This window comes from Grammomys surdaster, unplaced genomic scaffold (assembly GCF_004785775.1).
Source record: "Grammomys surdaster isolate TR1022 unplaced genomic scaffold, NIH_TR_1.0 62, whole genome shotgun sequence".
NCBI lineage: Eukaryota > Metazoa > Chordata > Mammalia > Rodentia > Muridae > Grammomys > Grammomys surdaster.
Window position 1 is genome coordinate 11,390,754 of NW_021604564.1, and position 27,749 is coordinate 11,418,502.

The window sequence follows — 27,749 nt, forward strand, 5'->3', positions numbered from 1 at the left end:
AATTAAGGCCTCATATAACAGCCAACATTAGAGGCTACTGCCACTGTTCTCAGTTACCCTCCAGAACTTGATGGCAAAACTCTAGTTTTGAACATAACATAATTGATACACAATGCTCAATGCAATAAACTGGTATTGATATAGATACCTTATCCCTACTGACCAGGTTTTAAAGTTTTGGAAGCTTCTTCTATTAGAAAAAGATAGTAATCATCAATCATAACCAGCTGTAGACTCCATGGCTGCAACTAGCCTGGCAAGATATGCCAACTGGTGCACTATTAAGACAATTGTTATAAGAGTATTTAACCACTTTTTGATTGGATATAAGACCAATTCCACCAAGGAAACCCATATCAAGAACAGTTATCAGGTTAAGAACCCATGATTAGTCAAATCTTAACCCTAGGGGAGAAGCTACGAACTATTCTACTAAATAAACACAGTACTAAACCCACTCCCAATGAGTCATCATTTCACCCATAGATCAGTGTGTCTCCCCATCCTTATCAAAGAAGCTTCTTTTGGCAATAGATGACAATGAACAAGGAGACCCACAATGGTTAAGGTACAGATAAAAGACTGCAGAATGGCCAGCCCTCAATGGAACATCTATATTACTCTATCTCTTCTCAAGGCTCAAGGGTCATTGTGAAGAGGGGACAGAAGGATTGCAAGAGCCAGAAATGGTAGATGACTATAAGGAAAAAGTGCTTTTCAGACACAGCAGGGCAACTGTACATTTGAACTCACAATGATTGTAACAATATACTACAAGACCCAGGCAAGCTCTAATTAGACAAACTCCCATGGAAAGGGGAGGTAGGCACAAGAATATACTCCTAGCTGAAAACCTAACAGCAGCTTATAGCTGCGGAAGGAGGGAGAGTCAAGGTCTTTACAGGTATGTCCATTGATAGGTCGACCATGCTCTGTGAATGAGCATACACCTACTGTTATAAAGGTAGTACAAATCAGAACTGGACTTCAAGTGAAATGCATACACTAAGTTGGGTGGATCACAAAGAGAGGATAAATCTGAAAGGTATTGTGGGTACAAAGAGTATTATGATCAAAGGAATTTGTATGAAATAACACAGAGTATTTGTGGGGTGGTGGGCTGGGAGAAGCAGCTGGGTGCCTGGTTGAACAACTCTTGAACCCCGGACCTTTATCAGGACGGCAGGTGTTCGGCTCTGCCCCCAGGCCCTGGTTCTTTTCATTCAGCTTCAGCCCTCCACAGCCCCTCCCAAAGAGACCATCAGTCACGAGGTACAGTTCCTCAGGCTCTCCCACATGTAGATGAGGTATCTCCAAGCTCTCAGACCAAGCCAATAGGCATTATCTGCTGCCAGACCCTAACCCACCTTGAAACTGTATATAAGGGCTCTATTCAGGAGAAGTAAAGGTGTGTTCGAGAATCATCCTGGTGTCCGAGAGTTTCTGTCTCAAGAGCTGTAACACTTGGGGAGAGATCTGCTGTCCTGAAACCTTCCTGGGGCACCAAGCTGCTTCCTTGCCAACTAGCCGGCTTCCTATCGGCCCAGCCTGGGGCAGCTCAGCATGGAGAGACAGTTGCAGCACCTGAGAGTGACCGAGCAGTGATAGTGGAGACTCGGGCAGAGGCAGCAGTGGGGACAGACAATTTCTCCTCCCTGCAAGCATTCTGTACCCTTTGGCCCAGACCTCTCACACCAGGCCAGGCCAGAGACCAATGGACAGTGGAGACACTGGTGGAGGCAGCGGCAGAGACAGTAGCGGACCCTCCCTGCTCTCACTCTGTCCTCAGCTGGGAGATCATCATGGGACACCCTCCGGAACCAGGGACCCACAATTATTAATAAAATATTTTTTCAAAAGGTTAAAAAAACAAATTTTGTAAAAAATAAAATTTAAAGCATAAGTTAATTAAAATTATTAGAAAGTAACTTATAAAACTAGATAAAAAAGAATTAACACCTAAATGACCCAGGTCTTGTTACAGTAAGCTTTTTCCTGGGAATGCAAGACATACAAAAATTTAAATTTAGTCAGTGTCTTCTACAGTTATAAGTTAAAAACAATAAATCATATGATAATTTCAATTACTGAAAAGAAACATTAAATAATGTCTTATACTTAAGTATTATATGAAATATTCATCAGAAAAACTAGAAAAGAAGGAAATACCCCAGTGTAATTTTAAAAAGTTATAATACCCCCACAACCGACATCACAGTGAGCAGCAAAAGTTTGACATTTAACTCTTGTCATCATTAGAATGAGAAATATCCTCCATAAACCAGTGTATTTGAATACTTGGTCTCAGTTGGTGGCACTGTTTGGGAAGGTTTTGGAGGTATTGCCTTGCTGGGAAAAGTACACCAGTGGTAGCAGCTTTTGGATTGTATAGTGTAACTGGGCCCCAGACATTAGCCCAATTGAGTCCATAATGGAAATACCATTCAAGTTGTAAAATTCAGCAGGTAACCAGCACCACCTGACAAGGTAAAACAAAGGCCTAATGCATCAAGGTCAACAGTTCTGGTAAGGTCCCTAAATGTAACCTTCCTTTTGGCCTATATAGTTCCACTTCTGACTCTTTTTGTTGACTGACATATATCTACCCAGAATATTGTTTTGGTTTTTTAAAAGCTCTCTAAGGACGGCAGCTTTGTCCTACACAGGAATCCGGAAGACCCAGTGTAGTCACCAGCTAGCTAATAAATACTTTTTCTTAACACTTGTCTCTGGTGGCTACCCCACAACAATAGCTTCACCCTGCTTCCCAGTCTCTGTCTCTGCTTCATCCTTATATTTGAAGAAACAAGCTTCCAGCTTCCTGCTTCTCCCCTTATGCTGTGTACTATGTGTGTCTCAGTCTCCCCACAGTAATGGACTTTTATTCCTCAGGAACTCTTTTGAAATAAAAGCCAAAGTATGCTCCTTCTTTCATAAGTTGCTGTTGGTCATGGTGTTTTACCACAGCAATAAAAAAGTCACTAACACAACCCCAACATGGAGACTATAGCAAAAATACCTGAGCTCACATTTCCTACTTGACATCATGTACAATAAAGTTTTATCATGTATAATAAAGCAAGAAAAACTAAATTAGAAAACATACACAGATCAGAAAGGGAGAATGAAATGATCTCTATTCATTGACAACATCATTATCGAGAAAATCACAAGAGTATTAAAAACAAACAAAGTAGGTTCTAGTACTAAGTTTGGGAAGACCCCAGAATATGCCATCGATAGAAAGTTCAGATGCAATTTTACAGAGTAACAAGGAGTCACTGGAAAAAGAAATATTTAGAAAAAATAGAATTTTTAAAAGTATTAAAAACGTGAACCATTTAGGCATAAGTTTTACAAAATATGTGTGAAAATAGCATACCATCTTAATTATAAGAGTAATCTTAGCGGGAGATTAGAAGACTATTGGTTAGGGTGTCAGTTTTACCAAACGGATCTATAAACACTAACAAATTACAACAAAATTTCTAGCAAATTTTTTGTCCTGGAAACAGGAAAGCTGATTCTAGAATTTAAATAGAAAAATAAAAAAAGATAGAACCTAATAGATATTTTTGAAAAGGAAAAGGAAAGTTGAGGGATACATGGTACCTGAGGATAAGGCATGTTTCAATGCTGTAGTAACCAGGACAATGAGATAGCTGAAAAAAACTGAATGTATAGACTACTGAGAAGGATAGAGGCAGAGAGAGAGAGAGAGAGAGAGAGAGAGAGAGAGAGAGAGAGAGAGACTGCAGAGCCATCTGCTGCTGGGGCATGAGCAATCTGCTGGTGACCTTCATCTCTGTGCTGACCACAGTGGATGTTTTCAAAGTTGTTTATACTATGTCAAAAACATTTAGTAGAGCTTGAGTCTCGAAGGCCTTGTGGAGATCTGTACATCAAAATAGTAGGTGAGGTGGGCCAATAGGTAGACTGTAACAAAAACAGACAAGCTTACTAACCAGCAGAGGCTTAAGACACCTCATCCCTTTTGACCCTTCATCCTAGTTAAGCCTTCCAGATCATCTTAAGATGCATGAGCAACACGGGCCCAGGTGAAACTGTTTGGATCAATTGTGGGCCCTTTTACCCAAGAAGAGAAATTTACCAATCACTTGAGAATAATTCGTAAATAATGATCATGATCGATGGCAGGATGGTGTAATAAAACCATGGCCAAGTTTTCATAAAGTTTGAAATGAGGCTAAACTAAATTACAGTGTGGCTACCACTGTACATATGATGTCCAGGTGTAGGGAAGTGATGGGGTGGGAGAGTGTGGGTTGGTAGGGTGGGAAAGTGTGGGTGGGTGGGGTGGGGGAGTGTGGGTGGGTCGGGGAGTACTCTCATACAGGCAAAGGGGAAGGAGGATGTGGGATGGGGTGTTGGTGGAAGGGTAACTGGGGGATGTCATGGGATAGGTGGTTGGTGGAGAGGGTAACTGGGAAGTGGGATATCATCCGAGATGTAAATGAATGGATTGATTCATAATAATAATAATAATAAAAAGGCTTCCTGTGCTAGAGATACTGTCATTCCTTTATCGGAGTCAGTTTCTCTGCTGGCTTAACTCTGTGATAAATCATTAAACACACTTGCAGGTTTGGGGGGTTGTTGCACATATACCATCTTTCAATGGAGGTAAAACACACATGAATTCTCAAATCATAGAGAAGAACAAGAGAATGATTGATACACAGGTCAGGAATTGTCAGGAGAAAGATGCAGTTCTAAGGACTGCACAAGGACACATGTGGATGACAATGTGCTTCATACACACAACATGCATACACACAACATGCATACATACAGCCCTGTGTAAGGGGCTGAAAAACAGTCTATTAAGGGGTAGATTCCAAGTGTAAGGACCAGAGTTTGGTTTCCAGAACTGACATTAAACAGCAGACCACGGTGGAGTGCACTTGTAACGCCTGAGCTGGAGGTCGAAAGAGCTGGCTCCCTGAGACTTGTTGCCCTGCCAGTTTAGTTGGGCAAGTCCCACAAATCAGCAAGAGACTTTGTCCCAAAAAGCAAGGTGGATTGGTCCTAAGGAACAAGACTCAAGGCTGTCTTCAGTCTCACACACACACACACACACACACACGCACACAAACACACACATGCACACACACACATACACACAGGCACACACACATACACAAAGTGTAAGGTACAAAGTAGTTTTTTTTTATTAAATGTTTGGTTTTAGTCTATAAATACGGTCCATGAACAACATATGGATAGAGTATAAAGTTTAAGGACATTTTTCTTTAAGAAAGAAAATATAGACCTGTGAGGTAAACCAAAGGGTAAATGCACTTTCTGCCAAGCCTAACGAGCTAACTTCAGTCCCAGAGTTCTACATGGTGGAAAGAGAAAACCAATTTCCAAGTCGTCCTCCGACAGAACCATGCATCTATGCACCCACATAAACATACACAGAATGAATAAACTTTTTTTTAAAATAAAGGACATGCAAAATTGTATAAAGTATATTTACATATATTATGTCTCTGTAAGTGAATGTAGCTATGTGACAGTAAGAGAACAGAAGGGGCACTAGTTTTTTATATAGCCAAAGAAATATAGAAAAATGTTCTTAATGTCTCTCAGGTAATTCTTATTTTCTGGGCATATTTCACTCTTCCAAATTGTGTTTTCTCTTTTTGTCTTGTTTGAGGATATCATACACGCATATTATGAGCTTTGAGCTATCAGCCCCATTCCGTCTTCGTCAGCCCCTCTTTTGACCCACCCCCGCCACCACCACTTTTCCCTCCAAAGTCTACTTGCTGTCATCTTAGGAGCACCTATAGGAACATGGGTCTCTGAAGAAAATTGATTCCTTCTCCCCTGCTATGAATCAAGTGACAATAGCTTCTTAGCTAGGGGTGGGCAAAGACCTTCTAAATTATTTTTCTGTCTGCATTAATTTTAGAGTACGAAAGGAAACCCACACATAACAGACACATTCAGAGAGAAGGAAAGGGAGGGGCCAGTAGCTCCCAGATGATGGGTGGAGCCTCGAGGCACGTGGTCTGGTAAAAGGGTGGGGCCACGTGGCTGGTCGTTTTAATCCTGAGAGCCCTCTGAAGCTCCACAGCAGCTTGGCCAGGGATTGGGACCGTTGGGTCGACAGATGCTGTAGCTGGTAGTCACTCCACTCAGTGTCTCTGACCTGAACCACACAGGTAGGAAGAGGCTGCTATACCTAAGAACAAAGCAATTGGCAGGCTTTGTGTAGGAAAAGGGGTTGCTGTGGGGGAAGCTTGAACAGCAGCAGCAGAAGTTAGATCTGCTCCCTAACTTCTCATGCGGAACAGGAAAGGAAGAAATATTGCTCGTGAACAATCCTTCCCTCCGTAAGCAGTTAGAAGATAGGTTCAAAACTAATGCCTTGATTAGGAACCCTTAGCCTTGCTCACCAAAGGAGATATAGGCTCTTTCTATTTTAATCTCATTGGGACGAGAAAAGCTAAAGCCTATTCAGCTTCATGAGTAAGGGAGCTTTATCTATTTTCCTTTTCCTTTATCCTAACTGCTATTCCTTAGTGACCAGTATGGATTGAGAACATTTGGCCCTATAGGAGCTGATGGCTGCCACGCTCTGGCATTCATCATTTGTGGTACAGACCGTGTTATTCTGGTCACAACTGAAGATATTAGCTGGAAGCCTAGCATGATTGCTCTGCATGGAACCTCAGCACTTGGGAGACTGAGTCAAGAGAATTATCAGGGTTTGAGGCCAGACTGGGAACACTCATGTAGTGAGTTCAGAACCAGCCTGAAGCAGAGTTAAACCAGGTAGATATGTGGATAGATGGATGGACAGACAGGGGGACCAGACGGATGGGTGTGCACGGACACACACACACATACACAGAGAGACACATTGTATGAAGATAAATCTAAGCCAGTGGTTCCCAAACTTCCTAATACTGTAATACTGGGTCCCTTTAATACAGTTCCTCATGTAGTGGCGACCCCCACGATAAGAAATAAGTTACTTTTGTTGCCACTTCATAACTGTCAGTTTGCTACTGTTCTGAATTGTACTATAAATACCTGATTTACATGATATCTGATATGTGACACCTGTGAAAGGGTTGCTTAAACCCCAAAGGGTCCGAGACCCACATGTTGAGAACTGCTTCTCTAAGCAGAAACCATGTCATGTTTTTATCCTGAGGAGCCCAGCACAAAACGTTAATGATCAGACTGAGTCAATGAACGTCCATCACAGAAAGCATTCATTCAAAGGTGGTTCAGGCTGAGCAGTGAAAAACAGCTTTAAATCCTTATTTCATACAATTTACATTTCATATTCTTTACCAATAAAATATTTATAGGCATCAGTAAAGGCCGCTAATTTAAAGTGCTTGGAAAACGTCACATGGGCTGATAAATAATTTTGGATGACTGCTTTTGATTTAATGTTACACACACTGAAAGGCTAAAGTGAGCTTTAATGTCATATACTCCCTGGAGAGCTCGGCGGGGGCAGGAGACTGTCTTTCTAGTGTACTATGATGGCTTTCTGTCACCACAAGGGTTTTCAGTTTTCCTTCACCTGTGACAGAAGCTCAGGAATTCTTGTAAGGAGAAATTGAAGATAGGAGAAAGCAAAGGAAGTAAGAGAGAGAGGTTGGAGTACTTCAGACTCCCTGGCTGCAGTTCTGTCATTGCTAGAGACTATGTCATTATTCTGGCATGCCTGGCACACAATGGGCACTCTGAAAGACTGCAGTGGGAAAGAGGGATACAGCTGGAGGTAAAGCTGTTGCCTTGTCTCACAGGCACACAAATTTAAAGTATCCAAAGCGCTTCTGGAAGTGCGCAGGTCTGCCTAACTTCACCAGTTGCCATGGTGAGCAACACAACGTAATCAAGATCGAACTGAGACGTTGTTTTGTTCCACAAGTGAACTTTCCACTGAAGTGTGTATCCCGTATTGTTCATTCTGTTATTCATCTGTCTTATTATAACCAAATGGCAAATTCTTCCCATCTGGTCATTTTCAAAGAGATTTTAAAAGCCATTCAAGAGCGGAAAAAAAGATGATGTATTTTTTCTTACCCACAGCTAATGATGAGAGTCACACTTGAGGTGGTAGCTTCAAAATGGTAGGTTACCCATGCCCTAGTGAGTGACCTCAAGCCAGGATGCATGGACTGCACTAATAACTGTATTCTAACAAAAATGAAGGTGCAGTGTTGGGATGGAGACTTGTTGTAGCATAGCCAAGGAAGAGGCACAGAGGTGACTACAGGTGGATATGATCATGATGTGTTCAACACAAGTATTTCATTTTTGAAGAGTATATTTATTGAAAGGAATGGAAGGCATTGTTTGTGGTTTGTTCTTCTGGACAGGGAAAGCAGCACCTTACAGTGGTTAAATCTAGCAGAGAGGCACCAAGAAAGCATAAAGCATAAGAGGCGAGTGACCTTGAAATGACCTCCCAGTCTCAACCTGAGATGATTACTCACCGCAGGACAATGTTTTTCTAATTAAGAGGCAGTGTTTAAAGCCATCCCCTTTTACATAGAATTCAATGATGGACTGCTTTTTTCCTTCTTATTCTTCTTTTATGTGACACATCAGTTCAAAACAGTTGATGAGGTACCCCAACATGCACAAGAAAAAGTCGGAGTAGGAAAAGTGATCAAACACCACATGCACAAGGGTTTTAAAGTCCCTTACATCAGGGAGCCCAGAATATTGTCTCTCAACCAGTCTAGGATATATTGAGTCATCCCCTTGGAAAGGAGCATTGAAGTTGTAACATTTTGCACCCATAAACAGCCTTGCTGAAATTTTTTTCAAGGATGTTGTAAAATAAAATATTATAGCAGTCTGGCTTAAACATCGCCAGAATAGAGACTATAACTTATCACAGCTCTGGCTAAATTTCAAAATACTCCTGATAAATGAGCACGAGCCATCTGTCCAGTGTGAGGAACATTCCCTAATTGTCTAATTTTTAAGAAATTGCTGAGCAATAATAACACAAATAATAAAATAACAATCATGATAAAATAATACGCAACATTTATTACGAACTTACTGTTATCAGGTAACCCTCCTCTGTTCCCCCATGTGAGGCCAAGATCATCCTTAACTTCTTTTGTAAATGAAGATGCCAAAGCATACAGCCTGACTTTACAGCATTGTTCCAAATTCTCTATATGAAAGGACTCTTATAAAATAGCCTGGAAGGGGAGCAAAGATATGGATCTGCCTCCTCACCTTTGAAAGCTTCTAGGGCTTGGTTGGTTGTATTACTTTGCACAATTCAAGTCTGTGTGAAGCTATGTACATCTGTAACATGCAGGACTGACAGATTTTTTTGAACCACCAGTATTTCACAATTTGGGCAGGCTCAGGAGGTAATTGAGCTGACTTGATGCAGAAGAAGTGTTAGAATGTGTCCCTTTCATCTTAATTGGGAGAAGCTGAAGCTGAAGTCACTACTACAATCTAGAATTGCATGATGAGTGGAAAATTGATATGGTTTTAAGTGGACCATTTAAAGGAAAATGCTTCACGGAGATGAGCAGTGCAGTCACTGAATAGAAATCAGAGTTGCTGATTTCAGTTCCTTCCTGTGGGTCCCTCAGTTCTTCCATCTTGTTTGTTTGGATTAACTTAGGTTGTACACACATGTCTTAGAGTAAGCACTGATATATACAATCTAAATTCAAGAAGACTAATTTCTTTCTACAAGAAGACATGCTCTCTCTCTCTCTCTCTCTCTCTCTCTCTCTCTCTCTCGTGTGTGTGTGTGTGTGTGTGTGTGTGTGTGTGTGTGTGTGTGTGTGTGTGTTTGAAAATACCACATCAAAAATATTTGCCTGGCACTTCCTCAGACACCCTTAGCTTATTCCTTATGAGGACAAAAGCTGTTCAGGGCAGTTTCAACGTTTCTGGCACTAAACACGGGCCTAAGTCCCTCTGCTGGAATAGCTTACTGTAGGAAATTCTGCATTGTAAGTGTTCATCCAATTTCCCATGCATGACTGCTCCAATGCTCACCCACCACTTCTCACTTAAACTCCTATTAGGCAGCACTCGGGCGGAAGAATCCAACACGGTCTTTAAAGACCACTTAAGATACAGCCAGAGGAGGCATTGTATTGTCATCTGCTCAAAAAAAATGCGCATTATTAGCTTGTTAGAAATCCACGTGATTTTGTTAATATGGAGTCATCTGCAAAACTACTACATAATGACTGCATCACAGGCCTGTTGAACAGACATTTGGAAACTCGAACATAAAGTGTAGAAAACACTTTATGATCCACTGAATTCCATGTTGGTTCACAGGGAGAAGCACAGAGATCTTGTGAGTCTCTTAGCTAAACCAAGGCTTCCTTGAAGGCTCTGTAAATTCAGGTCTTTCAGGAATCCCTCATCATTTATATTCAGCAGAGTCATTAGCACTTACATAGTCAGACTGTACAAGAGCCTACTACTAGATTGAGTGGAGGGATATGTGCAGTAGATTAGACACCATTTCAATCCCACAGACTGTACAGAAGTCTTTTACACGGTCCAGACAGGTTCTGTTTGGTTTTGTTTTGACCAGTCCTGTGAGTGTAAAAACAGAAGTTTAGCCTCCCACAGGAGCAGTATCACTGGCAGTTGGCGTTTCCTCTTTCTTTTTTCTCCCACAGCTCTTGTCCTCTGTGGATCTCCATGCTATGACATCTGTCTGTTGCCACAAAATTTAGGTGACCAGAACCAATGAACACCTTCCCGGGTGCTCCCCAGGCTTTGTTCTGACCTTTCAATGCCGAGTTCCATTTCGCTCCAACCTCACCTCTTCTCAGCCTCCTTTCCTTCCTCCAGATTTTCAGAGCCATACTGTGTTATCAGGGACAAAGGATGGATTTGGGAGAAGAAGTAAAAAGTCACTCCAGATCCTTTTTCATCTATGCCTCAAGGCGTGACATGGCTGCTGGTGTCTGGGTTAGGCATGCCTGGAGTCTTCCTGTGCAGGTCAAACGGACAGCAGAGGCAAACAACTGATTTTATATTAAACTACACTGAGCAGACTCTAGAGGCCCCATTTATGTTATACTGGAATTGGGGAGAGGTACTGTTAAAACTTTACAATTACAGAGAACTGGCATGACATAATCACTTAACTGATGGGGTCAGAGATACGACTCAAGTAAGAGCACAGGCTCTTCCGACAGGGGACCCAAATTCAACTCCCAGTATCAAAACTGTCTAACACAACAGTTCCAAAGTATCTTATGCTGGGTTCCAGCTCTGTAAACACCAGGCACAGGACAGCGTGCGCGCGCGCACACACACACACACACACACACACACACACACCACTTGGTAATATTTAGTAAGTCTGAAGTACAAGTTCTATTTTTTTTCTTCAGTTCTATTTTTCTTCTCAAATGGCCATTATTTTCTTCCTTCTCAAATTTACTGGGAAGAAGAAATCCCATCACTGCCAGATGGTGAGAAGGCCTAGGTCATTGTCCTCTCTGGTCCTTACTAGATTCATTGTGACACCTTCTTTCTAACTTTGCACAATGACTGGCTCTGACAGAGAGATGGTTGTTCCCTTACCTTACCAAAACTTCAACCTGTCACAATCGACCGTTTCCTAATGTAAACTTTTAAATAGCACATAATAGACACTTTGTGATATCCATAAACTAAAAGTATTTCCAAATTGGTGATACCAGTTTCTGTTCATAGCTGCTATATGAGTGATCTAGTTACATTGTAACCCTGATAAATCAACCAAAGTCTATCATTTTAATTATAACCATGGAGATTTGTTGTGGTTATAGGTCTCTAATTTCAACTTGTATTTCCTGTTGTTTATTAATAAAACTGATGGCCTTTCTATACATTTATTGGTTACTTGGGGATTATCTTTTTTGGCATTCCTATTGATATTTGGGGATCATTCCACACTGGGTCATCTGCCCTTTTGATAGGAGTTCTGATCCTTCTGATCTGTAGGAGTTCTTTGTATATGCTAGGTATGAGTCCATGTCAGACGCATGCGTTAAAGACACTTTACCTGGTCCATGTGTTGCCCTTTCATCTTCCAACAATGAGTTTTGATAAACAAGAACTATTACAAGTTCTGTGTCTCTTACCCAAAACCACAAAATTTTATTTTTCTGTTTATAATATTTACACAGAAGATATAGATATTTGCATAGCTAACCACCTGTGGATTTCAAGCTTGCACATGTATTATGTTATTGCACACATACCTTTAACTGTATAGTCTTTGTAGTGTCTCTCTCTACATTTTGACCACATCTTACTGACACATGAGAAATTTTCCACTCATGACATTTTGTCAGTCCTCCTTAAGTATCAGAATATGGTGAGTTTTAGACTGCATAATTGGAATTTTCAGATTAGAGGTGCTCATTTTGTATTCACAATATCACGGAATTCATTGTGTTTAAGTGCTGCCTAAGAAATCTTTTCTTACCCTAACCATGAAAATACTTCACTGTATTCTAAAGATGTGAATGGTCTCTTTACTTATGGTTTTCCAATGCGTTGTTTTGTGTAATTTTTATGCAAATTTGAAGACAAAATTCACTTTTTCTCCATTTTCTCTAAGGTGAGCAACACTTATTTTAAACAACACAATTCTGCCCGGGCACCTGATCACAAATGAAGTGACCATTTATGTATGAACCTATTTCTGGGCTTTCTATTCTGTTCAGATGGTGGGACTATTTATCCTTGCATCAAGGATTGCCCTATTTACCACCACAGGACTCATGCCAGCTCCTGGATTCTGGCTGTTTTAAGTTGTTCAGATTTATTTATTGTTTTTCAAGATTAACAGGCCAGTTCTTGACCATATATATATATATATATATATATATATATATATATATTAAATTTTAAATTTGCCTCCTCTTTGCTCATGAGTGAGACAGAACTAGCCCTGGTAAACATTTCAGATGCACTTGAAAAAAATACACATTGGATTATTCTTTGATGCAAACTTCTAGATGTTAAGCAAGGTTTGTGGCTTGCTTTGCACAGAGCTCCCCACACTGACCTGGCTCTGCCTCTTTACTTCCCCTTTCTTTCTCCTCCAAGCAATTGAAAAACATGCATTATATTTCCCACTATAATTGGAAACTTGTCAATTTCTCCCTTTTTCAAAATGTTGGGTTTGTGTATTTGAAAGCCATGGTGTTAACGGTATCAACTTAAGCATCCCATGCTCAATAAGGTAGAGTCAGGAGCAGACTCCAGACCTATCTACAATAAAGTCTTGTTACTGCCAACCACCTAGGATGCCATACTCTAGCACACTTGCCTGCAGAGTTCTACCCAGCTTTAGGCACATTAGCTTCCTGTCATTCAGGATAGTGGAGTTCACAGGGGCCAATCCCTGGCTAAGGATTTATACACAGTTCAAGGCTGATGAGGAGGGACGTGCATTTTCTTTAGTTGGGTAGCCATTTTAAGCTGTCTAAACTCCTGTAAAGAATCTTCACCTATCCTTTTTTAAGTATTCTAATAAAACTAATTTAGTTGCCAATAAATAAATAAATAGCATAATGCAGAATGGGGTAGGCTAGTTGGAAAGAGGAAACAGATTAGCTGGGGTGGGAGGGAAGAGGTGGTGAGACAAGTCAGCTGGTGAAGATACTTTCCACCACTGACAACTGAGTTCCATGGAGACCCTCATGATGGAAGAGAAGAACTGACTCCTAAGAGTTGTCCTGTGACCTCTACTAGCATTGTGTGGAACACTGTGTGAGACACATGTGCATTCAAGCACACACACATACACACAACATAGAAAGCTTTCAAATTTTATAATTAAAGAGAGAGTAATAGAGTGAATATGATCAAAATATACACATGTATAAAAACATCATAGTGGAATCCATCAAGTGTATGCTAATACCTTTCATATAATTAAATAATAAATAAATAGATGTTGCTAATTACCAAACAAGTAGAGAGACAGCTAGGTGGACTGCAGAATTTTTAGACAGATACAGGAATCTTGAATGTTAAAAGATTTCGTTTAAAAGCAAGGTTCATGCTTCCTGTGAGAAGGTGGAGTTGTCATGGGAACTCCCTGTAATGGAGTTTACTTGCCCTGAAATAAGAAGAGTGGCTTGGCTGTGGTGATGTTCACAAAGAGTACATGTATCCTCTGCTGAACCTTGAAAGTCCTCACTCCAGAGGATGATAGTGCCTGGACCCCTTCACGCAGAGGCACTGGCTGTTAGTGGGAAGAGAGCAGAAGGAAAAGGCCATCTTCTTCTTCCAGCTTTGTGGGGTTTCTCCCACCCTGCATGAGCAGAGCTAATTTTCAGCCAGCTGGAATCGTTGAAATGGAGCCTGCAGAGTTCAGTTCCAATCTCAGTATACAGGGGGAGTGTGGGTTTGGAGCTGGCAGACAATAAGTTAGTAACTGGCACACCTTCTCTGCCTCCAGTTAAGCCGCTTGCCTCGCTGTCTGCTCTGATATTAATAGAGCCATCCCCTCATCGTGGTTGAGGGTTGTGTGCTCTGCCCTTCTGTGTGACTTTGTTTTCTACTTTTCTGTTCTGCTATTTAAGGCATATGTCTCATAGACAGAATATAGTTAGGAACTGTATTTTGCTTCCAAAATAACAGTCTTAGACTTAATTAAAATATGTAGCACTTTTAAATCTAAAATTTGTTATCACTGATATATTTCAGTTAGCATCTACCATCTCTAGTTTCTATTTGGTCCCTTTGTTTCTTATTATTTAGCATAGTCGATAAGTTGTATGATCTCTCATTTATTTGATATGTGCTTTATGTTCATTTTGGGTTTGGAGTTTCAGACCGGATCTTGTACTCCATGACCTTGCACTGCAGACCCCTTGCCTCCACAAGCTCTACAGCACAGGCATATGCACCTTCTGCTTTGTGTGTTCAGTGGGTTCGGAGGCTGGGACCAACATCTTTGTGTATGCTACACTTGTACTCTCGCATCTTAGCCGTATACCCAACTCAAGCTGCTACACATTTTGATCATTTCATGGTGTTTACTCTAGAAATTACAATATGATCCTGTTATTTATTACATTCTAAACCAAATAATTAACTTTAGCAAATCTTCACAAATTTTCAAATCAAAGGATGCTTTAACTCTATTCCCCTTTCCCATGTTTTGCATTATGTTTATTTTTATTTTTATCCTACATACATTTGAAACCTCAAAGACATATTTTTTCTGTTTCCACATTATGAACAGTTTCAGTTGCTTTTTTAGCGATTTCATATTTTCACACGGTCGATCTTGAGCATACCCACTGCAGCTTTCTCCTTCTTCCATCCTCCCAGTGCTCAACACATTCCTCTCACGTTCATGTCCTTTCGTGTCCTCTTATTTGTAAGGACTCACTGAGTCCAATCAGTGCTGCTCTCACATGTATGGAGGAAGAGCCACTTAACAGAGATAGAAACACCTACCAGCATTCATAAAGAAAAATGACGTCTGACCACAGCAGCTACCAACTGCCACTGGCTCTTCATCTGGGTGTAAGGCATCATGAGTCCCGCCTGCACCCACAATGAAATATTGACTGAGTTGATTTTATGTAGGTTTGGGGCAAATACCTGTAGATACTGTGAGTTGGTGACTGTAGCAGCCACATCACGTCCAGACAGACTTTCTCAGAAGCACTCTCCATGCTGGCTCTTTAAATTACTTTCAGCCTCTTTTGCATAATGTTCCCAGAGCCTTGGGGAAGGGCTAGGAGATTGTTACAGATGTCACATTTAGGGCCAAGCACTCAAAGGTCACTTTTCTAAACACTAACCAACAACAGCCCACTGCAAACAGAAGTTTTTCTGACTGAGCTTGGGAACAGCACTGGCCTATAGACATAAATATTTAAAGGAAGTTCATTTAGCAAGACAATAGTGGACTCTTGCTCAGTCCTGTCCTCCCTAACCATGGACTGCACCAGGTTTACAGTGTCAGACGTGAATCATCTCCCATAGAGTCCCTCAAATGCAACCTAATGCTGGTTGTAACCCCATAGCAGCCAAGTCACTGCTGGAACTCTAGGCTAGCCTTATCTGCCAGGTTGTATCAGAGGAAGCAGGGCAAACCCCAGATAAGACCATGGATGAGTTTCTCCCCCAGAAGCCTGTTTTTAACACCTTAAAATAGCACTCTGAAAGCTAGCAAGCAGGAAAGAGCTTTCCAGGTCAATTGCAGTACGATTTCTTAAAGCAACATTTCTGTTTTATTGCTTAATCTGGCCAATCAACTGTCGTTATAAACACTGTATGTGTATATACACTATGTGTATGTTTTTACAAGTTACCTTTTATTATCTTTCATTGCCTCCCATAATTCCCTTGTGCTTCTCTTTGTTCCTTGTGGGGATCCAAAAACACTACTAAAATTCTTTTCTATAGTTTCCATTATCTTATTTCTCTTTTTAGATTCATGTATTTCCTGTTGATTGCTTCTTTGAGTTTACTAATCCTATATTCTGATACATTTAATTTATATTGCAATTCATTTAGTGAGTTAATTTCAGATATTTCATTTCTCAGTTCTAGAATTTTCATTTAATCTTTTTCATAAATTCCAATAATCTCTATTACCAGAGTCTTCATAATCAATCCCTTTTCTCATCTTGAATATAGTTATTATAGTTAGTTATTTTAAATTCCTTAGCTAGTTTCAATATCTTATTCACCCATGACTGTATCTCTGTCATCTATACATTCTTTTGTTTTTTATTATGTGATCACAAAGAGATTTTACATAATTAACATTTTCTATTAATATTGAAGATTGTGTTTGGGAAGTTAGTGATGATACACGTGGTCTGCTTCACTACATGTGTCTATATAATCTCTACAACGAACTAACTATTCACTAAGTTTGTGACATAGTGAGCTACTAGGTCAATGTAGATGACACACAAGAGCTAAATGGAACTTGAACTTGCTATGCAGACCTGGTTTTCAATTCCACCTGCTTCTGCCTCCCAAGTGCTGCTGGGCTTAAAGGTGTGCCATCATTCCTAGCTCTTTTAAAAGTTTTAAACGGTTGTTCTAGTTAACTTCTTTGTTTGTTACTCTGACAAAACACTGAAAGCAAATTGGGTAGGAAAGAGTTTATCTGGCTTATGACTTACGTCACAAAGGGGAAAGAAGGCAGGAACTCTAGGCAGGAACTGGAAGCAGCAAACATGGAGGAATGGTGTGCACTGGCCTGCTTCCCGTGGCTTGATTAGCTACCTGCTTTATACAACCCAGGACCACATGTTCAGATGTAGACCACCCAAAGTGGGCCAGGCCCTTCCACATCCACCATTATTCAAGAAAATGCTCCACAGATATGCCCACAAGCCAATTTGATGGAATCCATTTGTCAATTGGAGTTTCCTCTTCCCAGATGACGCTACATTGTGTCTTTGACCAAAAATAAATAAATAAACAAGTAAATAAGTAAATAAATATAAAAAATAAATAAATAAATAAATAAATAAATGAAAAATCAGTACAGCAATACAACAATAATACAGTTTTTTAAAATACTTGGACACAGCTTAAATGCCCAGCAATATGGGAATGATTAAATAAAATGCATGTAATACCATCCTTTATACCACCCATATATACATATGAATATACATATATGCATACATATTTGTATCTAACTTTGTTCCCATGTTGAGGTGAATACAGCCCTGGAGAGGGCACTCCCCTGGTGCGTCAGGTTCTTGAGACTTTCATCTGAAGGCCTGCCAGTACTTGACACCATTTCTCTGTATCTCTGTTTCATATGACTATCAAAATATCTTGCTGCCTTTAAAAAGTTTCCACTTCAGACTGCTGCTGAATGTAGCACTCACAACTGACAGGACTTAAGTTTTAAAACAGCTCTGTGCCTGGTCATTTTGACCTCCTACACTCCCAGTATTTACCATGAGCTCTGGTGATTTCACGATCACCCACAATTGCACCTACCTCACAGAAATGTCAGGGGCTCAACCTCAGTCCCATGCCTACAACTGTCCAATCACCCAGGGTTAAAATGGCCATAAAGATTTATTGCAAGGATATTTACTTCTGTTTTATTGCTTAATATGGCCAATCGACAGTCATTATTTCTATATGTATATTCTCACAAACTTATTACCCTCTGTTGCTTCCCATAATTCTTTGCTGAGGGAGTTGTACACCCATCCTTTCTCATCACTTCCTAGTTATCCAGTGCACTCACCCTGATAAGCAAGGATTTTATTCTGGCTTTCTATTAGTTCTTAGTAGAAGTCCTGGACTGCTGTCCTGCCTTGCCCTTAAACAGCTCAATGTGTCACACAATGGTTTGGCTGACATCACTTGTCAGGTTCAGATTGGCGTTTGGCATTTATCAAAACTTTGTTTCCAAGAAGTCCTTTGACTTTGTGGTTCTCTTTTGCTTAGATCAATAGGAAAACGCTAGTGGATAATTAATATCCAGCCTGGTTTCAAATATTTCTCCTCCTAAATATAAATAAAACAGTATTCAAAAAGTGAAAGAAATATTTCCAAAATTGTTTAGCTATCTCTTCTGTCTTAATTGAAAGTTGATTTCTTCCAGACACAACTTCCTTCACAAATGAAATCACAAGTTCTACTAAAGAGTCTGAAGAAATCTTTTTAAATATCTTCATTAAAAACTATATACATAAGTAAATATATATTTGTAAATAAACAGAATTGCTTTTTGTCTAGACAAATATTTATAAATTCCAAACTGTTTGAAATTACTTTGTAATTATTTTATCTTCAGTAAAAACACCAAAACCAAAAGTTGGTCAAAGAATCATGTAAGCCCTACCTTTGACTTTGCCTTATAGTGTGGCTATGCATAGAGAGGGAGATGGTCTTCAGACACTTCCCCCTTTCTCTCCAGACCCGAGTTAAGTGCCATACAGAATTGTGTGATTCGTTCTTAGGAAGATTCTATTTTTAAAACTCTTATCCAGCAGTATCTCAAGTGTTAAAAACGATATCTATTCTACAAATTCTTTTTTTTATTATACTCTTTTTCTCGTGTGTGTGTGTGTGTGTATAGTGTGGACAAATGCATGTATGTATGTATGTATGAATATGAGTGCTGGAGTGTGTAGGTTACACATGCATACATGTGCTTCTGAATATATATGCACATGTCTATATGTGTGCATGCATCTATGTGCACATACGTATGGAGGCCTCACAGTTGAAGTCAGAGACCTTCCATGATTACTCCTGTTTACTCAAGTAGGATCTTCCAGCTGAACCCAAATTCCCTGATTCAGTTTTACTAGCCAACTCTCTATGGGGAGCAGGTGTCTCTTGTCTTCCCAGCACTAGGAGTGAAGGTGAGTTGCCATGCCACCAGGCATTTACCGGGATCCTGCAGATGCAAATTCCTTTTATGGTTATTACACAGTCCTCTATTTAACGTCTAAAAGAAAGGACACATTTATGGTTAAGTTTAATGTATTATAAAATATTGTAAGGAATATAAAATATTGTAAGGAAAAAATGAAAACTTTATTTTATGTTTAGGGAAACTATTTTAGTTTTATTCTATATTCCTACCACACTTCACAGACAGTTTACTGAGGTTTCTAATAATTCAGACAAAAGCTAGCATCAGGAGAAAATCACACAGAGGCGGTCTCATAACCATGTTCAAGTTATAATAAATATCTGAATATATATAAAGTGAATATGGATTACATATATTCACAGACTCGTTTTCTTATTTAATGATCGTAGGATCTGTGGTTAAAGATACGGTACCACTGGCACGTAGGTCAGTTGTCTTCGTGGTGGCTGCTTTCTTGTGTTATTCATGCTGTATTTACCATCATGGCTAGCTGCTCTCTGTAGAGAACGTGCCATGTTCTAGGTGATACATTTGGTCCTTAACATGCTGTTTTGTCATTCTTTTAATCACCTCTATAAGAAGAGAATTAGTACTATAATAAATGAATTATCACTCATAGGGTTTTTTAAATAAGAAGGCGAAATTCTTTCAAAATTAAATCACTCAAGAAAAATTCTTAAGTAAATAAAAGACTAAGGGTTAAGATTAGAAGTCATGTCAAAACTCAGATTCATATTTTGTCTCCATATTTTGTCTTTAATTATTGAGATTGGGAGACTTTTCCATGAAAGATACTTAGCATCTCTAACATTTAACTCACTCTCTTCAAAACTGCAATGCCACACAAGAGAAAGAAAGGCTAGAGAACTGTTCTAGAGGAGCGATTCTCAACCTGTGGGTCAAAACCCCTTTGAGGATCTCATAGCAGCTATCCTGCATGTCAGATACTTACGTTACAATTCATAACAGAATAGCAAAATTGCAGTTATGAAGTAGCAATGAAATAATTCTATGGTTGGGGCTCAACACAGCATGAAGAACTGTATTAAAGGTCACAGCATTGGGAAGGTTGAGAACCACTGCTCTACAGTCAAAGGGACAAAGTGACATGACAGTTACATTCAGTATAGTTTTCTAGACCAGATCTTTTACAAAAGGAAAAATAAGCAATAAAACAATTTTACTAGGACCACTGACAAATGGGGCCAGTAACTATAGATTCAGCCACAGCGTTGTATTGCTGCTACTGCTGTTCATAGCCATGTGTGTTATAACAGAGAAGGAAACAAAAGTCCAGTCAAGTATTATGGGGTAATAGGGCATGATGCAAGCAATGTATCATCAAATAGACTGGAAAAATAAATTATGCAAACACATGAGTATGCATGTGGGGGATTGTGTATTCACAAACATCAGATGTAAAGTAAGGAACATGTCCAAAATACTTAAAATTAGCAAATACACATGAAGGGTAATTTTGAGTTTTTGATAATAACTCACAACTTTTCTGTAAATCTAAAGTTATTTCAAAGAAAAAAATTAAGATGGATTTCTCACCTCTGGGTACATTAAACTTTAAAGAAGTTTAAGGGCAAACCAGAATTGTTTTTGTAGCTCTTTAAATGCTTTTATTTTGAAAATAACATAATTACATCAGGATTTTTATCCTTCCAACCCCCTCCCACGCATACACCCCTTCTCAAATTCATGACCGCTTTGTCTTTAATTTGCTGCTTGTGTGTTTGGGGAGAGAGGTGTTGATGTGTACATGTGTGCATGCGCGCGTGTGTGTGTGTGTGCGTGTGTGCGCACACTGTGGGAGTACACCGAGCTATGATACCTATAAACAACAACAATAACCATCGTTGCACAATAATCCTAAAGGTGCAATAGCAGCTTGCATATCTTATCAGTAGCCGATAGATCTCGAGTAGACTTGACGTCTGCTGAACAAGTGGGAAATTATGCTTGGTTCTAGAAACCTAGTCAGCTACCAAGGGCTAGTGGAAAAATGTAACTTGAATCTTTAATAAACCTCTGCTTTATTAAACCACAGAACTGTATTGCAAATATTTATCTTTATACCCACAGATAAGTATAGCTCTCACCCCTCATCAAAGAAGCTCTTCTTTGTAATACATAAAAAATTATTTCAGAAAACCACTACTACTGAAATACAGAAGAGGACAAATGTCTGTATAGTTTCCAACCCCAGTTAATCAATATGTGATGTAGGTCCTGCACCTAAGGCTCAGGAAATCCCTCAGAAGATGGGGCAGAAAGATTGTGTCAGGAGAACAGGAGATGTGCCGTGAGATTGTGTCTACTAGAACTGTTAAGGAAGTTTTTGCCAATGAGGTCTCACCAACAAGGCTGCCTAAACATGGACAGAGCATGGAAGACACCAATAAGCACACTAGCATGGAAGAGCTAAATCTCATGAGGCCTTCATTCCATACAAACAACTCCGTGCAATGAAGGAAGGTCGAGAAATAGCCTTCCCTGGGGACGAGTTAAAATATTTAAAATCTTCATTCATGCTTCCTGTTTATTACCTCAGTTAGCATCTGTAAACGAAAGGCTTGGAAATGGCACTTGTAACAACTGTGTGATTTTTATGTGGTGGAGGGAGGCCATGGAGCAAAGGAGAAAAACGACTTAAGAGCTCTAAAATGTGGTTATAGCCTGCTTCACTGTGGGATGGTCAATTGGAGTCTTCACCTGCCAGAGATTCCATTTCCAAGACAGAGAAATTGGAGAATGCTCAAAACTCTCTTCGTCTAGACTTCTTCTTTCTGGAAAGTTAAGAAACCAAATGTAAAAGTCTAGGAAATAAGAGCTTTACCAGCACAATTAAATTCTTGACCAAACTTAGAGTAGATTACTTTCCTTATACAATCACTTAGTATATTAGCCTCTTTATAAGACAGAAACTTTGATCACTTTTCTATATGGGGCGAAGGAAGGGGGCGGAGCACTAAGAGCAAAGCTCTGAAGAGACATTTCAAACCAGATTCGAACTTTGTTTCAGAATACTCCTGACCTTGGCAGGCTGACTGTGTTTGTTCCAGGAAAACTTGTAGGCAAAGGGCTCTGAATTACACTGAGATATGACTTCTTCAAGATTCCCATTCCTGCCACACAAATGACATACTGGTTTTATAATCACATTAGAGTAAGAACTTTATAGAAGGACCATTGTATCCTTGCAATCACACTTAGTAATGATAACAAATTGTAATATTAATTCTTTTCCAAACAGGACTGATTATGCTGCGGGTTTCAGCTGTGGATGAGCTGTACTTTATGTGAACCAAGAATCAAAGAAATTATTAACTTCCCAGCAAGGACTAAAATAAAAGCTGACTGGGTGGGGCAGGTGCTTCACAAATATTGTTGATTAGAGTAACAAACAGACAAACAACCAACATAGGTACAATAAAGTGCAGGAAAGAATCAAAACACCTGAGGGTTGGGAGAAGCATCCAAAGTGAAGGCACTTAATTAAAGGTAGCTTACACTTAGGTAATTCCAGCTAAGCTGTAAAGTATAAGTTATCCGTGTTTGAGATGGATAGCAACAGCAAAAGAAAGCGGGCCTGTCTTGAATTGTGCAATAAAGTCAGAGACCGTTAGATAGCCTTCCAGTCGACAACCACTGTGTGTCTTGAGTCTCAGACACCTTGAGTGTATGACAGGAATGGCATAAATTACTGAATGATTGGATAAGAGCTCCTGAGATTAAAATGGACATGTGACTGGAAGCTGTTTACTACAGGTCATCAAAGAAGTCTTTCTGGAGAAGAGGTGTTTTAAGCTATGCTCTGAATAACATTGGGGATAAAAAGACCTACTGGTCTTTAAACCTAGGCCTGAGGAGGCAGAGACAGAGGCAGGTGTATCTCTGTGGGTTTGAGGCCAGCCTGGTCTACAGAGTGAGTCCCAGGACAGCCAGGGCTACACAGAAAACCCTGTTCCCCAGGCCAAAGAGTGCAGAGTGTCTGAGGTTGAAATAAGCTTGTTAACTTATTAACTTGAAATAAGCTTGATAACTAAGTTGGTTATAGCCTGCAGGGATGAGGGGCTGATGGCCTTCACAGGGAATAGGGATATTGGGGACCATGTTCTGTTGTAGGCGTTATAGGCATTCATGAAAGGATTTTCAGTAAAAGTGAGACGGGACATGGTAGTAAAATAGGGATGTGGATTTCATTCTAAAAGCCACTGTGCCTGCTGTGTGAGGAAGCAGTGGCAATGACTTAGATAGGAAATGGTGAGGCTTTAAGAATATCAATGGTGGGCAGGGTGGAGCCAACAAAATCAGTGACTGATAGTGGACTGGCTGGTTTTGTGTCAAGTTGGCACAAGCTGGAGTTATCACACAGAAAGGAACTTCACTTGAGAAAATGCCTCCATGAGATCTAGCTGTAAGGCATTTTCTCAATTAGTGATGAAGGGGGCCCCTTGTGGGTGGTACCATCGCTGGGCTGGTAGTCTTGGATTCTATAAGAAAACAAGCTGAGAAAGCCAGGGAAAGCAAGCCAGTAAGTAACATTCCCTCCATGGCCTCTGCATCAGCTCCTGCTTCCTAACCTGCTTGAGTTCCAGTCCTGACTTCCTCTAATGATGAACAGCAATGTGGAAGCATAAGCTGAATAAATCTTTTCCTCGCCAACTTGCTTCTTGGTCATGATGTTTGTTCAGGAATAGAAACCCTGACTAAGATAGATGGATACTGAATAAAAGGAAAAAATAAATAAAAGATCAAAGACAACCTGTAGTTTTCTACTGGACAGTTGGGTGGATTTGTGTGTCATATTCTTGGAAGGAAGAATAAGAATTAAGATTTTAGACTGGGTGTTTTTAATTTACAAACTGAAGATTTCATATTAGTAGTTGAATGGACAATTGGGCAGTTCTAGGAGCATCATGACACTAGTAAACAGGACTGTGTGATAGCATCTGGAGCTACAGGACTGCACTGGACAAGGTCTCCTAAGGCCCCAGCTACCATTAGGGAAAAGAGTACCACTGCTGAAAAGGAAGAGCCAGCAGCTCAAAAGGCTGTGAATGAATCACCAGTGAGTGAGGCAGAGGAAAACTGAATGATCATGTCACCTGTGGAGATGAAAAGACTGTTCCACCAAAGACAAGAGTTGTCCAATATGAAGACGGCTATCTAGAGCTACAGTTAATGCAAGCCTACTGGTCCCTGGGTGTGAAACATGAACGTGACTGCTGATCTCTAACAGAAGCCCTAGCAGAATGGTTGGGCCCCAATGGGGGAAGATGGTGAAGAGAATACGAGTTGGAAGAACTACTTCTGTATCATCATGTGCTTGACACATGATGGCAGCAGGCAACCCTTTGGAGTCTGGAAGGTTTTTAGTCAGTCTTCCCATAAGGTCTGCTGAATTGGCTTAGATCACCAAAACTAGTCTGATGCCAAATAATAATAAATAACAATAATAACTTGCAAAGGCAGTTGTCTTAGTTGGGGTGAATATTTCCATGAGAAAACATCCTGACAAAAAGCAACTTGGGGATCAGAGGGTTTATTTGGCTTACTTAACTCAAATCAAGAGGGAAGCCAAGGCAGGAACTCAATAGAGAGGGAACCTGGAGTCAGGAGTTAATGCAGAGGCCATGGAGGAAGGCTGCTTACTAGCTTGATCTTTGTGGCTTACTCAGCTTGCTTTCTTAATAGAACCCAGGGCCACCAGCTCAGGGGTGTCACCACCCACAGTGAGCAGGGCCATTCCACATCAAATCACTAATTAAGAAAATGCCCTATGGGCTTTCCTGTCTGCAGCCTGATCTTATGGAGGCATCTTCTCTGTGGAGACTTCCTTTTCCCAGATAACTCTAGCTTGTGTCAAGTTGACATGAAACTAGCCAGCACCATGCTGATGGTAAGAGCATAATCCTTGACAGGAAGAAGAGACAGAATCCTCTGAGGGAGGCACAGGCCCCTGCAAGGAGCTGTTTGTGGAATAGCTAAACCTCTTCTGTCATAAGTGTCGTTCTATAAAGTATCCCATATGATTTTTCCATGATATTCATAGTTCTAAAAGTAATGTTGAGACAACTTGAATGGTTCCTCTTAGGACATGCCATTAATGAATAATAAACCTAGAATTCAAACTGTTCTTGCAACACCAATGCGAACACTCTCTCTGTTACATAATGGCACTGTGAGTAGCCCTCTCAGATAAATGTGCATGATGTACTGGTCTAGAGAGGCACAGTTGCTTTGATGAATTATTCCCAAAGTCACTGCTCTCTATTCATGTGGAATTTTTATGATCACATTATTTTTTTCTTTATTTAATGACTTCTGGAATACAATGGGTCCATAATACTTACAACTAAAGATTTTTTAAAACCCTTAAAAATCTATTATTTCTTTCTCAACAAATTTGGTTCCTATACTTGAATTAGCCATAAAATTGTGCTTATCTTCCCATTGTAAAGGGAGTCTCGCCCAATAAGGCAGCAATAATGTTAAGTATCTAGTTATAAAATTTATAAAAGAAAACATGCTTAATGTGAGGAAAGTGAATATCTGAGCACCAAGGGTCCAGTGCAGAGAGTAGAATTCTTATATGATCCTAAAGTTGTCGAATCTGGTATCTATGGCCCTAAGTTCAAGTCTCAGGTATGGAGAGTTCCCTTGATTACCTTATAGTGCTTCAATATCATGGTTTCTCCTTTAGTAAAGTTGAGCTAATAACATCTCTACAAAGAAGTCATGAGGGGGAAAGGTTTAATGCTGTGATATATAAAACCCTAGAAACCGAGAACAGCGCTGCTGTTAGTGTTTTATATATCTTCGTCTGTGGGATTCTTTACTTATTTCTTAAATACGTACTATGAGCCAAATCCACCACTGCTATCCAGTAATAGTCCACCATGCCTTACATTACTTTGATAAAAAAAAAATGGAATGGGGACATTGCCTCTCTCTTCTCCAAAACTCGTTTCCAAACCCCTGTGTTCATAGAGAAGCAGGCCTAGAAGTGCTGCCTTACACCTCAGCCATGCTCTCTCTCTGGAAACACGTGTGCACCGAGGGCCTGCTGTGTCCTAAGCTCTGCAGGAACTGTGCATCTACATAGGAAACAGATTGGGATTCATTTCAATCCCTTGCAGTTCAATCAAGTAAGAGGGTATCTCCTCTGAAGGGAGTTGTTTATCTGTACATCTCCACTACCCATCCTCCACCGATGCTTTTCCCTGGCTGAGAATACGGGCATGCTGAGATCTGGTCAACTTTAGTGTCTCCTGGTCCACCTAGCCCAGTATCCTGGTCATGGTTTAAGGGCTTTATTACCTGACTATTAGACAGAAAGAATATTTTGTAGAATGTTTTTAAAAATAACAATGTGTACTGGTAGACTAACAAGCAAGGTGTTTTTCCTCATAATGTCTCTCTGGTTACATTTAACAGCAAGTTAAAATTAGATTTTTTTTTTAAAGAAAGAAAACCATAGCAACTGTGATGTTGAGTGTTTCAGAGAGCACATTTTTAAGGATTCTCTTCTTCTGAATTGCCCAGGTTTGAGTTGCCTGTGTCTGAAAAAAAATCTAATAATTTGTTTTACTAATAACCATGTAAACTACCAATTGCACCTAAGAGGTAATAGAAACCCAGATGTAGAACAGAAAGCTTGATAATATGCTTGAAGTAAAAAAATAAAAATCAAATAATTGTTGAAAATGTAAAATGGTTAGCTGGTAGAAAACACTGAGTACTGATCCCTCTGCATTTCCTGCACCTGTGTTTATTATAAAAGCCCCTCCCCCAGACCATTCAAATGTTTCTTATCATTTGCTAGAGATTTTCTTTATCTCTGCCTCTGTGTGAATATGAGAAAATCAGTGCTGCCTTCTAAATTAAAGAAGAAGCATTTTACAGAATGCCACCTACAAATCCATTTGACATGATGGTCGACAAAGAGGTTCCTCTTAAAGTACTTTGTATTGAAGTAAAGATTAAAATGTAACCTTGGGAACACTGACTAACTCCATGTTAATCAACCTGACTACTAAAAAAAAAGTTGGAGAGGTTGATAGTTTAAATCTAGTTCTTACATGACTCATTTGAACAACCGAGAAGAAAATGTACTTCACCCGGGATAAGATTAAAACAAAGCAAAACAAAATCCATCAGAACCTCTCAGAATCAACTCCTTTCTGAAGAGTTTTTGCTTTACTGTCAGAAAAAAAAATCTACTTCTAGCTGATGCCAAATACTCAGGAGGCTGAGGCAGGAGTGTGGTACATTCAAACCCTACCTGAGCCTCAGAGTGAATTAAAGATGAGCCTTGGAAACTTAGTAAATCTGTCTTGAA

General features: G+C 39.9%; 1 protein-coding gene across 1 annotated transcript in view; it reads left to right on the forward strand.

The window, feature by feature from the left end:
- The first annotated feature begins 6,084 nt into the window (after positions 1–6,084).
- Positions 6,085–27,749, forward strand: part of Spata16 (spermatogenesis associated 16) — a 286,800-nt gene continuing 265,135 nt past the window's right edge. The window contains exon 1 of the mRNA XM_028763601.1: positions 6,085–6,194. The gene's annotated coding sequence lies outside the window, so the exon portion shown is untranslated. The remainder of the gene's footprint in view (positions 6,195–27,749) is intronic.